General features: G+C 45.0%; 1 long non-coding RNA gene across 1 annotated transcript; it reads right to left on the bottom strand.

Moving 5' to 3' along the window:
- Positions 1 to 1,018: 1,018 nt before the first annotated feature.
- LOC119967326 lies at positions 1,019 to 6,265 on the bottom strand. Its single transcript, XR_005460960.1, has 2 exons — positions 5,964 to 6,265; positions 1,019 to 1,697 (listed from the first exon to the last, which is right to left on the bottom strand). It is a non-coding gene; the product is annotated as an uncharacterized LOC119967326 (long non-coding RNA).
- Positions 6,266 to 14,490: the final 8,225 nt, after the last annotated feature.

Genomic DNA, 14,490 nt, shown 5'->3' with positions numbered 1-14,490 from the left:
CAGGTGGAATGACACTTGTCTTTTGCTTGTAGTTCCTTGTATCAGCTAGCATACTAGTGATAAACACTGAAAATGCTGGAGATACTCAACATGTCAGGCAGCTAAATGCGGAGAGAGAAGGCCTTTCTCCGCCTGACTCTCCTCACCCCCACTCCTGTCTCCCCCTTTCCCCTGTTTAACTTCCAAAAATAAAGGAAACAATTTATATCAATACATAAACACTTATTGTGCATGCGTTGTCCCTTTGGTAAAAAATATTGTTGCCAATGATCTCTACTCGTTTTTGTGCCTTACGGAAAAACACATCTAAATTCAGTCATACTTTTTAAACAAGTTAAAATAACATAATTCACACTCATATATAATAGATCATTCTTTCATGGGGTGGGAGAATCACTAGCAAGACCAACATTTGCTGCCGATCCATAATTTCCCATTAACCTTCCTGTAAGGGGAAGTGGCGGTGATTGACGAGAGGAGTGTGGTGGGTTGGGCTTCACTAATCACCGCAGGCCTACTCACCTAAGTATCCATGTGGGTAGTGTGTAACAGGCTAGGTCAAAGTCTCCGAGGCTGAGGTCAGTGTCAGAGACATTTCTACAGCGGGAAGGGGATAGATGTAATTCTGCCCATCAGCATTTGAATTCATTGGACATTTCGGATGTATATGCATGGGTTTGGAGTTCTGCAAGGTCTCGATGTGCAATAACATTAAATTACTTAAAGATCTGGGTCTGGATTCTCTGCAGCCCCGCGGCGAAATCGCATTTGGTGCGGGGGCAGAGAATCGGTTTGCCCGGGAATCGCGGCGCAGCTGGGTAGACAGAGCTCCCCTAATGATTCTCCGGGCAAAACTGGTCAAGTTCCGAACGCCGTGGTTCTAACTATGTATCGCTGGTCGGGAACCTCGGGTGGCAGCTGCGGACTCTGTCCGCGGCCGCCCTGGTGCGGGGGAGCTCATGGGCGGCTTGGATCCGCGGGTGCGTGCCATCTTGGGGTGCCTACATTTTTGTTGACAGTCCGCGGTCCGAGTCTGCCATGGTACATGAGGCGGCCTTTGCAGGCCACCGCCGTGTGCATGTGCGGACTTCCAACCGAACATGCGGGGCCGTTTCCTCAGCCAGATCTGCGAGCAGCTTCCCGAGGCCCTGCTAGCCCCCTGCAGGTAGGAGAATCGTTCTTGACTTTTTTAAGGAAAGTCAAGAGTGAAACGCCAGTGTTTTTACTCTGATGTAGGAACATAGCCCCATTTTTGGAGAATCCAGTCCCTGATATATTAACTTGCACACAGGTGGGTTAACTCAGCTAAGTTAATATTTCAAGATACAAAACACCAACTTCAGCAATCCATTAACTATTGCCTCAATTACAACCTGTCGCTCTCTGAAATCATAATATAAATGCGGAAATGTATAGACGTATAACCTACACACTCTGCTCAAACTGCAACTTCAAAGAGGTACTCAGGACCATGTTCAAACTGAAAATCCAGCTGGCACATGTTAAGGATAGTTGAAGGAGAATGTCCTTTTCTGAAGATTTCCATGAACTTTGCAGTCACTTCATCTGTCACATCACAACATTTGAGGGCATCAATATAATCTAAGGATCATGGGTCTTCTGAATCTGGACAAGTGTTGCAAAATGGAAGATCTTAGGGTTTTTTACGCTAAAAAACGCTTAGATGCGTTTTTTTCCTGTAAGAGAAATGTATGCCGAGTTCAAAGATTCAGTTTTGACAATAAGAAATATATTACATGAAACAAAATAGCTGAGATTCCTTGCATTTGTATTCATTTCCATGGGTACAATTTCTCCTTGAGTCAAGGAAAAATATTTTGGCGCTTACTTGCTTTGTTTCCCAGGTTTTCTCTTCGCTGTGAAGAGCAGGGTGTGTTTTTCACCTTCACATAAAGATCTGCCTAATGGGATCATGGAAAAGTATTTTTCCGGTATGGAAAATAAGCTTTAAGAGGTTGACATTTCTGCTATTTCTACTACAAGTGTAATTTTCTCTTCTCTTCTCCTGGTACTCTGCAAGCCACTTGATGGAGCCTTTCTTATTGGTCAGGGCTACATGAAATTCTGTCTCAAAATCGGACAGTGAGGGAGCCCAAGTGATGCTCATCGGCAGCAGGGACTTTCTTGACGAAGGAATCAAGCAACACAGAAAAAAAACATATACTTACAGGAAAATCTGTTGGACAGTGGGCGAGGCACATTCCAACAGGGGCAAATGGTAAGGGAGCCAGAAACAGGGAGATCGAGATTATGATGCGACAAAAAAAAGGAGGGTGTATGACAGCATGTCAGAGGAATTCTTCAAGTGAGAACCATGTCAAAATCAATATGTTGAGAGGGAAGTGAAAAGTAAAGTAAAACTGGCAAAGCGTACGTGAATAAAATGGCAGTCAACATGAAAGGGAACCTGAAATTTTCTACCAGCATGTAATTAGTAAGAGAGGAGTAAGATATGTGATACGTGTTTGATTGATCAATTTGAATTTGTTGATTAAGTAACAAAAGATTGATGAGGGGAATATGGTGGATTTTAAGAAAGCATTTGACAACATACCACATAAAGATCTGTTTATGGATAGGAGGGCCTGTGTAAAATTGGATTTAAGGACAGAAAGCTATGTATCATGGTATATGGTTGTTCTTTGCACTGGAGGGTGGTAGACAATGGTGTTCCCCAAGGGCCAGTGCTAGGAATGGTGCTATTTTTGCCATATTTAAATTACATGGATTTTGTAATATTGACTGAAATTTTATAATTTTCCTTGTTGAGATGAAGGACGCAATTCAGTGGCCTCGTGCTCGCACAATAGCCCGAAGTGGCTGGTGAATAGTGGGAGAGGCTGAGCACCAAACCATTTGCAATGCAACTGGCCCCTCCTGCAGGTGAAATCAGGATCCGGCCGTAGCCTGGGGAGAAACCAATAATCGCCACTTAAGCTCTATTTCCATACAATTAACAGGAGCCACCACATATCCAACGGCCTCCCATGATCCAGCCACCTCCCCAGCAAGTTGTCACGCTGGTGCTGATTAGTACCCCTTCTGAAAAACGTGAACCTGCCAGAAGCTGCAGCAGGAACCTTCGGCAGTGATCCCAGGGGCATTGGACATGCTGTCCCTGTGCCCCCAAGGTGGTGGAGTGGCAACTGAGGGAGTGCAGTCCTGGTTGGGAATGGGCTGCCATGGAGGGCTGGGGGTATTGGAGCTGCGGGATGGGACCGAGCGCAGGTCATCTATGCCAACCCCTTGTTCGTGTGTTCCCGTTCTGGGGCAAACCTAGTCCCTGCCTGTCTGCCCCCACCCACTACCCATAACTCCCACTGACCGCGGAGGCCTCTGGCAGTGCTATTGCCTCTGTACCTGAACAGGCGCCGGAATGTGGCGACTAGGGGCTTTCCACAGTAACTTCATTATTATTAAGATAAACTTGATTTGAGAATACCTGTATAAGTAGTGACGTATCAGTTGTGACCCTCATCCAGGAGGGGCACAGGTCTCACTGATACTTATTTGGATCAAATATATCACACACACTCTTATGCCGTTAATTATTGCCACACAGACTAATACTTAACCCTTAATAAAAGCCGTCAGAGTTTAACTCAATAAGTAACAACTGTTACCCACACTCATGAATCAAACTCAAATGTAACCCCAATCAGAACAGCTGGCCAGGCTTTCTGGAAGGATGGTCACCTAGCCCTTGACTTGGGGTATGCTTTTATGATGGTTATTCCCTTGGGTTTTCACTGATGAAGATTCTAATCTTTGCTTCTTTATATTTCTTGAAGGTTTGATTATGTCAGTTTTATTACCCTCTGGCTGCTGAGGTTTTGTTTCACAGATTCAGTGAACAGGGTCCATTTGTTCCATTGCGCCATAAAACAGCCTGCAGATTAACAGTTTCTATGACTACAAAGGTTATGTGGCCCCTTTTTCAATATCTCCAGTCACCTGGTTCAATCACCCTCCAGCTTTCTTTGTCACATGCTGTTATGTTTTACCTTATCATGTAGCTGCTAACGATCTCCTTTTGAGGCTGGGGTATCCAGCATCCTATTAAAGAAACTGCATTTCCAGAAGTTCTCCAGACGTCTGTGATTTCTTTGCTATCTTGTCACTTAGCCAAATTTCCCATCAGGCTGCAGTGTCTCTTGCAATTTGGCCATATTTCCTAGAAAGCTTAGGGCCAGGGCTACATGTCTGGGTGGTATTGAGAAATCCATAAAATCTGCTTTGGTTGCACCAGTCATATACTATGGAATGTTGTGTGTTTGAATATTGCTTGCCAGTTGGTTCACATGTACCACATGGAACATAAGATAGATGGGTAAATTGTTTCATCTTAATTTATGAGCGCGGTCCTATGGCCACACTGAGCCCAAAACACAGCTTACCGTGATCGCAGTGTGGCCGATAGAAGCTGGGAGACCCTGCTCCCGGGATCTACCCGGCTCAACGCCTCGCGAGATCAAACACCAACCCACAAGACGTTGTGATGTCTATCCCATCCATTGTAGGTGTGAAAACTTTTTAGCAAGTCTGCATATTAAAACGAGACAGCTCATCTTATTTTAATGTACAATTTCCCAAGTATTTATTCTCTTTGCCTCGGAGACCTAAGGCGAATGCTGTTCGGCACTGGTCTGCACAAACGGGGGCCAGACACAACGGCACACATGGGGATCTCCCAGGGGATCGGAGGCCCTCAGGTGCACGCTCTTTGGGCATGGTGGTATTCTGGTAATGCTGGTGCCATCTGGGCACCCTGGCACTGCCAGTCTGGCATTTTTGTGTGCTGACGATCAGGCCGGGGTGCCCTGCACGGGTGTTGGGGGTGGGCAGCCATTTTTAAATGGCGCCCCGATCTCTCATGACACTAAGGAGTTCTGGCGAGTGGAGCTTCTCGGAGTTAAAAAGGGGGCTATAATAATACAATCTTTATTGTCACAAGTAGGCTTAGATTAACACTGCAATGAAGTAACTGTGAAAAGCCCCTAGTCGCCACATTCCGGAACTTGAGTGAGAATTCAGAATGTCCAATTCACCTAACAGCACGTCTTTTCGGGACTTGTGGGAGGAAACAGGAGCACCAGCAGGAAACCCACAGACATGGGGAGAACATACAGACTCTGCACAGTGACCGAAGCCGGGAATCGAACCTGGAACCCTGGAGCTGTGAAGCAACAGTGCTACCATGCTGCCCATGTGGCCTCGGATGCATGTTTCCCACCGAGGCCCCTTATTTAAGGCAAATGGTGTTGTTTAGCCATGCGCCCTATGTTTCTCGAAATATACAGCTGGGTGCAGGAATAATGAATATTTGAATCATAGTCCTGTGCTTGTAGTGAGATCTTTGCAACCTTTTCAACCTAGTGTAATATAGTCCATTTTTCTTGTTTAATAGATGTTTTACTCTTTGTGTTAAACGTTCATCAGTAGATTCTTGTGAATTTGTTCAGTAACACCCTCCAGGATTTCAAAAAAAGTTAGGATTTATCATGCCAGGTTTCAGTCTGGAATCTGACTTGTCCAGTATTAAAAGCTGAGATTGTAACAATACCTTCCATTTTGTGTGGTATTACCACCATGCTAAATGGGATAGATTTCAAACAGATCCAGCAACTCAAAACTGGGCTTCTGTAAGGCACTGTGAAGCAGCAGCAGCAGAATTGCACACAGCCATAATCTGTAACCTCATAACCTGGCATTAACCCCACTGTACCATTACCATCAACCCTGGTTCATTGAAGAATGCAGGAGGGCATTCCAGTAGCAGCACCTGGCATACCTAAAAACGATGTGTCAATCTGGCGATGCTGCAACACAGGACTATTTGCACACCAAACACCAGAAGTAGCAAGTGATAAGACATCCCCACAAGCAAAACTGAACCATCTGCAGTCCTGCCACATCCAGTCTTTAACGGTTAAACGACTCACTGGAGAACGAGGAGGCTCCACAAATATTTCCACCCTCAATGATGGGGAACTCAGCGAAAGCTGAAGCATGAAACCATCTTCAGCCAGAAGTGCCCAGTACTCCTGGCCTCCTATAATTTACTCCCAGTTACTCTTATAAATTATCCCAGCAAGCTTCACACCTGTGACCACAATTACCACGGCCACTTCCCGATTAAGGTCGCCTAACTCCTTGCGATTATTTTTTAAACTGCTTTCCCCCTCCAGTCAGTGGGAGTGATTTTCCGACAGGCCGCGGGCGGACGGCGCGCGCGACCCGAAGCCGGCGCGTTCCAACGGCCTCGGCACGAGCTCGTCCACGGAATCTCCGATAGCGACCATTTTGGGAGAGAACATTCGCGACGCGACGGCCGTCGGACGGATGCGCCGAGGAGGCGGCAGACACCGAGGGGTTAATGCTGCGCAGAATCAGATGCCGTGAACTTTGGTGAACTGAAGGAAGGCAACTTTGTTTCGGTACGTTCTTATTTAAACGTTTGCTTTGAGGGCCGAGGCTAGAAGAAATATCCGCCGACCCTTTCCTTGAATGAGTGAATGTCTTGGGTACAGTCCACACCTAATGTTGCAAATGACCTACCTTAATTCTCTGCTTCCTTCTCTCTTCCCTTATTGACTATGGGTTACCTAGTAATTGGAAACTAACGCGCGTTTACCGTATTTAATGGTGTGCCAATTTTGGTGAGTTGCTTTTGTTAAAAAAAACACCTAGTTTGTACCTTTATAGTACAGCACATAAAAATATTGACTTAACGGTGTTTATCTTTTTTAAGAATAGAAAAAATGCACAATTACACGACAAATTCAGTTCAATTTAAATATAGACAATATGCGAATTTTTACATGGCCTTTGACAAAGGATCATCTGGACTCAACATTAGCTCTTCTCAGGGGCTGGTTTAGCACAGGGCTAAATCGCTGGCGTTGAATTGTTCAATTCCCGTACCAGTCTCCCCGAACAGGCGGCAGAATGTGGTGACTAGGGGCTTTTCACAGTAACTTCATTTGAAGCCTACTTGTGACAATAAGCGATTTATTTTTCTTCTGCTTCTTCTTCCCTACAGATGCTGCCAGACCTGCTGAGATTTTCCAGCATTTTCTCTTTAGTTTCAGATTCCACTATCTGCAGTAATTTGCTTTTATTTTGTACATTTTTATTTCTGTCTGATAGTTTGGGAGTGTAGACGAGTCACGTGATGATGTGACTCCAAGAAGGGTCATGTGTCGGGATCCTGGAAGTTTTGCCTGGGAGCACAGGTAGAGTACAAACAACAATACAGCACAGGAACAGGCCATTCAGCCCTTCAAGTCTGTACCGGTCATGATACCAAAACCCTCAGCACTTCCGTATCGCTCTATACCGATCCTATCCATGTATTTGTCAAGATGCCTTTTGAACGCTGTTAACATATCTGCTTCCACAACCTCCCCTGGCAATGCGTACCAGGCACTCACCACCATCTGTGTTTTAAAAAAAAAAAAACTTGCCTCACACATCACTTTTAAACTTTGCCCCCTGGTGATTGACCACCCTGGGGAAGAGTGCCTGCCCATCTACTCCATCCATGCCCTTCATAATCTTGTAGACCTCTATCAGGTCATCCTTCAACCTCCGTCTTTCTAATGAAAACAGTTTGAGTCTATTCAGCTCTCTGCATAGCTAACATCCTGGTAAACCTCCTCTGCAGCCTCTTCAAAGCCTCCACATCCTTCTGGTAGTGTGGCAACCAGAATTGTGCGCAATATTCCAAGTGTGGCCTTACCAAGGTTCTATACAACTATAGCAGGTCTTGCCAGTTTTTATACTCTATGTCCTGTCCAATTAAGGCAAGCATTCTGTATGTTTCCTTGACTACCTTGTTCACTTGTGTTGCCACTTTCAAAGATCTGTGGACCTCCACGCCCAGATCTCTCTGACTTTCTATAGTCTTAAGAGTTTTGCCATTTATGGTATATTTTCCCTCTTTGGTAGACCTACCAAAATGCATTACCTCGCATTTGTCTGGATTAAACTCAATTTTCCATTTCTCTGACCAAGTCTCCAACCTATCTATGTCCTGCTGTATCATCTGACAGTCCTCAACACTATCTGCCACTCCACCACCCTTGGTGTCATCCGCGAACTTACTAATCAGACCAGCTACATTTTCCTCCAAATCGTTTACTACAAACTACAGAGGCCCCAGCACAGATCCCTGTGGAACACCACTAGTCACAACCTTCCATTCAGAAAAACACCTGCTACCCTTTGCGTTCTGTGACCGAGCCAGTTCTGCATCCATCTTACCACCTCACCTCTGATCCTGTGTGACTTCACCTTTTGTACCAATCTGCCACGAGGCACCTTGTCAAAGCCTTTACTGAAGTCCATGTAAACAACATCCACCGCCTTCCCCATATCAATCAACTTTGTCACCTCCTCAGAAAAAACGATCAAGATAATGAGGCACGACCTCCCTTCATAAATCCATGCTTCCTTTCGCTAATGAGTCCATTTGTTTCCAAATGGGTATAAATCCTGTCCCTCAGAATTCTCTCCAGTAATTTACCTGCTACCAACGTGAGGACCACCGGCCTTTAATTTCCAGGATTATCTCTGCTACCTTTCTTAACCAACGGTACCACATTAGCTATTCTCCAGTCCTCTGAGATTTCACAATAATAATAATAATCGCTTATTGTCACAAGTAGGCTTGAATGAAGTTACTGTGAAAAGCCCCTTGAAGCCACATCCCGGCGCCTTTTCGGGGAGGCCGGTACGGGAACTGAACCCGCGCTGCTGGCCTTGTTCTGCATTACAGGCCAGCTGTTTAGCCCACTGTACTAAACCAGCACCTGTAGCCAATAAGGATACAAAGGTGTCAGTCAAAGCCCCAGCAATTTCCTCCCTTGCTGCCGTCAGTATTCTTGGGTAAATCCCATTTGGCCCAGGAGAAGTATCTACCTTAATATCTTTAAAAGACCCATTACCTCCTTTTCGATGTCAACATGACCCAGACTATCCACACTACCCAAGAATCATCTTCCACAAAGTACTTTTCTTTGCTGAACACTGATGCAAAGTATCCATTTAGTACCTGACCCACTTCCTCTGGCTCAACATGTAGATTCCCCCACTGTCCTTAGTGGTCCAATCTTTCCCTGACCACCCTCTTGCTTTTTACATATGAAAAAAAGCTTTGGGATTCACCTTAATCCTACTTGCCAATGACTTTTCATGACTCCTCCGAGCCCTCCTAATTTCCCTTCTAAGTACCTTCCTACTTTCTTTATACTCCTCAAGGGTTTCGACTGTCCCCACCCTTTTAAACCGTACAAAAGTCTTCTATTTCTTTGTTTTATAAATTTGAGTATCCAATTTTTTTTCCCAATTAAGGTCCAACTTGGCATGGCCAATCCACCTACCCTGCACATCGTTAAGCCCATGCCGACATGGGGAGAATGTGCAAACTCCACACAGACAGTGACCCAGGGCCGGGATTCTAACCCGGGTCCTCAGCGTCACCGCCCAAGTGCTAACCACTGCGCCACATGCCATCCCTCCTTTTTCTTTTTGACGAGGTTCACAATATTGTTATCCAAGGCTCGCTAAGCTTCACATACTTATCCTTCGTTCTCTCAGGAACTTGACTTAACTGAATCCTAATCAACTGTCGTTTGAAAGGCTCCCACATTTCCAATGTTGATTCGCCTTCCAACAGCCGCCCCCAATCCAAATTCTTCAATTCCTGTCCAATATTATCGTAATTTGCCTGTTAACCTCATCCCTATCCAAAAGTACCCTAAAACTTACAGAAGTACTCTACTTCCAAGCATGGACTAGCTGCTAAGCTACTAAATAAACTTCATTTTCGGTAGAAGTTCTTGTAGTCCGTGTTTCAGGAACCCAGCACGTTTACACCGTGTCAGGAGTTGGCAGTATGCGACCGTAAGACACAGGAACAGAATTAGTCCATTCAGCCTATTGAGTCTGCTCTGCCAATCATTCCCCATTCTATTGCATTCTCCCCATAACCCCTTATACTCTCTATCTATGGCACAGGACATTGCTGCATTAACCTGCTTATCTTTGATGAAAACATTGCAGACAGTTGGGAAAAGTTTGAGGTGTGGCGTATTTACTGCGCGGTGTTTGCATTGCCTGACATGTCAAAAAAAGCTACAGTATTAAGCTTAGCTGTTTTAGTTCAGTTGGCTGGATAACTGGTTTGTGAGGCAGAGAGAGGCCACCAGCACAGGTTAAATTCCAATACTGGCTAAGGTTATTCTCAGCATTTCCCCTTGAGGTGTGGTGATCCTCACGTTAAATCACCACCAGTCAGCTCTCCCCCCTCAAATGGGAAAGCAGCAATGGTCATCTGGGACTAAGGCCAGTTTACGTTACAAAAATTTTTACTTTACTAAACTTAGCAGACCCCAAAGCCGCTGGGAAATTAGAGTTGTTTGTTTTCCAGATGGTGGAGGAAATGGAGGACCCTGAAATAATTCTGAAGAAATTCAAGAATATCTGTCAACAGACCAAAGAGCAGAGGGATCAATACAATCTTACATGGCCACCCTGAATATCTTGGCAAAAAATGTGCATTTGGAACTATCACTGATTGATTAACTAGTTAGTGATCAAAAAGTTTGTGGAATTTACAGCAGCTGCTCCGAGAGAAAGATTTAATGTTAGAAACAACCATTAGTATCTGTATGTTAAATAAGCATTCAGAAAAAAGCAGAGATTTTAGGCAGTAAACAGAAGTATTCAAAGTACCTGCACCAAGTGCAGTGGCCATCACCCTCTGAGCAGAGCAGCTTGTTTCACGTATGGTAAAAGATGCAATGAATGTGGAAAATTGAATCACTTTGCTAAATGCTGCAGATCGAAACCACAGCAGCCTTTGCTGTCAGCAATATGGCAACTGATCGGTCATCCATGGGCAAGAGTGTCAGCAAGGTGAATGAGCTGCATCTCCGGCAAAGCAACGAAGCTAGAGTATCCAATAACACTGTTGCGAGAGTGTCAACGCTGTCACAGATCTTCACCATCCTCCACATTATTTGCAGTAACACAAAACTGAAGATAAAGATTGACAGGAGCAAAGTGTGCTGTATTGTCCAGCTGAATGTTAGGGGAACGAGACCCATGTGCAGCACCAGATTCCAGCACCCATGTGGATCTTGTGGCTTATGGTGGACAAACCATCCTCACTAAAGATGTGTCTACTCTCCCACTGCACACAGTAGTTTCAAGTTTCATATAGCTGACAAGAATGCTGCTATTAGGTCTTCAGCACAGCATTACAATGGGGCTCATTCAACTTGGTCCAGAACCAAGGCCCCAGAAGTGAAAGCATGCAAAGATCTCTTCAACTGTGACATAATTCGTAAGCTCCCAGTTGTATACCACATGAGACTAGATGGTTCGGTGCCATCAACATCTTGTGCTCCAAGAAAAGTACCAGTAGTAATTAAGCTGAAAGTAGTTAATGAGCTGCATTGGATGTCAACATTGGGTGTCATAATTCTAATAGATGAGGCCACAGAATGGATTTCAGTAATTGTGGCCGAAAGATGGTATGGTCAGGATATGGTATGGTCAGGATATGTATTGACCTAGAGTACTTAAAGTTCAGACCTCATAATTTTGTGACACTTGAACAGATGAAAGCAGACATGCCATATGCTAAGGTGTTCTGCATGCTGAATGCGAAATGTGGGTTCTGGCAGTTCCCGTTAGATGAAGAATCTTTGAAACCAACCACATTTATGTTTCCAGTAAGCTGATATTGTTTTCTTTGTATGTCCTGTGGGTTATGCACTGTCAGCTAGGTCTCCCAGCGGTGCATGGAACAACTCTTTGCAGGCTAGCTATGCAGAATCATTGTTGATGACATCCTTCAAGAACATAATGAACATCTTTGTCTCGCCGGTGACAAAATCAGGACCATACAGCTGAAGCTTAACCTTGCGAAGTGCAGATGTAGTGTCAACCAGGTTGCTTATGTGGGTCATCTACTCACTGGTGTGATCCAGACAAAGATGGTGGCTATACAACAGTCATTTTCAAACTCGGGGTCACGACCTGCTGGTGGGTCATGGGCAGGTGTTGGGAGGGTCGCAGAGAGATTGATCATGGGAAGAAGCACCCAACGAACGTGAACAGCTTTCAAGAGTGTCTGCCGACCCGCGCATGCATGCCCCCTCAGCCTTTTCTAGCAGTGCGCAGGTCCAGAGCCCAGCAGATCACCACCTTCTCCTGACATCAACGTGCTGTCCCAGGACCAGATTTCATTTTTCAATCAATGGGTCCGAAGCAGCCGTCACATTCTCTGGGCGTGAAATCACAGAGGAGAGATTCCTCCGTTTTGTAGCTGCCAACAAGCAAGCAAAGGGACTGTGAAGAACTCTAGATGGATCATTTTGTTACAAAGGAAGAGAGGGCCAGAGACAGAAACAGGCCAAGATCTCTCAAATGAATCTGCTGAAGAGAGCTTCACAAGAGAGTTCACGGTAGGACAAAGTAGTGCTGGTGTGAGCTGTATTCGGAGCTCCAGTGACTCGGGTGAACAAACAATTGAGAAGAAACTGAAATTGGGAACAAAGCAGGAGAAAGATAATTTCTTGAGGTATGGCTTGTTAATTTGGCCAATGCGAATCAGGATTCAAAGCCCACGTGTGTTATATGCAGGGAAGTACTGGGAAGTTTAAAACCCTTAAAACATCAAAGGCATTTGAAGACTAAGCCTGACAAGTTCAAGGACAAACCTCTTGATTTTTGTCAAAGAATGCAGTGAGAATTTATCGTCAGCTGAAGTCTTGAGCAGAATTGTAACATTAAATGACAAAGTAAGTGAGATCATGAGGACCAAGCAGGCTCACTTGTCCCATTTAAAGGTAAACAATAATGGTGTGTTGTGAAGCCCAGCTGGCGTGGCTCACAGAGGTCGGCTGGCGTGGTTTGCGAAGGTCGACCGGTTGTAAAAGTGGGTCCTAGGGGGGAAAAAAGTTTGAAAAACACTACTGTACAGCATATTCCTGTGGACCAGCATGCCCTGCAGCATTTGCTTGGATTGACAAATTAGCTTTTCAATTTATTCCATGTTTATAGTGAGGTTACCAGACCTCCTCCTCCTCCACCAGGATGTTGAATGGTGCTGGCAAGAGAACCATACAGTGGTCTTCATAGAATTTACAGTGCAGAAGGAGGCCATTTGGCCCACTGAGTCTGCACCGGCATGCTTTCCTTCAGCGACTGGGACACCAGGTCCCACTGCACACTCCTATCCCAATTTACAGCAGTTCAGGTAATAATATAATCTTCATTAGTGTCACAAGTAGGCTTACATTAACACTGCAATTAAGTTACTGTGAAAATCCCCTAGTTGTCACACTCCGAGAATTCAGAATGTCCAATTCACCTAACAAGCACGTCTTTCAGGACATGTGGGAGGAAACGGGAGCACCCGGAGGAAACCCATGCAGGCACGGAAAACATGCCGACTCTGCACACTCAGTGACCCAAGCCGGGATCAAACCTGGGATTCTGGCACTGTGAAGTAACAGTTCTAAGGACTGCTACTGTGCCGCCCAGGTCGTAATCTGCCGCCTTGGTTTTGCTTCCAAAGTGAATAACCTCACATTTATCCAAGTTATACTGCATCTGCCATTGATATGCCCATTCACCCAACTCCCCACGTCATGCTGAAGGATCTCTGCATCCTCGTTACAGTTCACCTTCCCACCCAACTTGGTATCATCTGCAAACTTTGAGGTGTTACATTTGTCCCATTGTCCAAATCATTAATCTATGTTGTGAATAGCTGGGGTCCCAGCACCGATCCTGCGGCACCCCACTAGATACTGCCTCCCAATTTGAAAAGGACCTGTTAATTCCTACTCTTTGTTTCCTTTCTGCTAACCAGTTTTCTATCCATCTCAATACACTTCCTCCGATCCCATGCGCTTTAATCTTGTGCAATAATCTCTTATGCAGGACTTTATCAAATGCTTCCTGAAATATACCGCACCGACTGGCTCCCCCTTGGCAACTCTACCAGTTACATCTTCAAAGAATTTCAATAGATTTGGAAAGCATGATTTCCCCTTCAAAAATCCATGCTGACTCTGTCTGATCCTGCCATTGCTTTCTAAAGTCCTTGATACTGGATTTGAGAATTTCCCCCACTACCGACGTCAGGCGTACTCATCTATAATTACCTGTTTTCTTTCAACCTTTTTGAACATTGTAGTGACATTATCTATCCTCCAATCTGCAGGGACTTCTCTAGAGTCTGTAGAATCCTGGAAGATGACCACCAATGCATCCAGTATTTCCAGAGCCACTTCCTTAAGTACTGTGAGACGTAAATTATCAGGCCCTGGGGAATTATCAGCCTTCAATCCCATCAATTTCCCCAGCACCATTTCTCTATTAATATTGATCTCTCTCAATTCTTCCCTCTCTCTAAATCTTGCATTCTCCAACATTTCTAGTATCTGATTT

The sequence above is a fragment of the Scyliorhinus canicula genome, chromosome 6, assembly GCF_902713615.1.
Source record: "Scyliorhinus canicula chromosome 6, sScyCan1.1, whole genome shotgun sequence".
NCBI classification, from domain to species: domain Eukaryota; kingdom Metazoa; phylum Chordata; class Chondrichthyes; order Carcharhiniformes; family Scyliorhinidae; genus Scyliorhinus; species Scyliorhinus canicula.
Note: the sequence above shows the minus strand (reverse complement) of the source record. Positions and strands in the feature narration are given on the sequence as shown.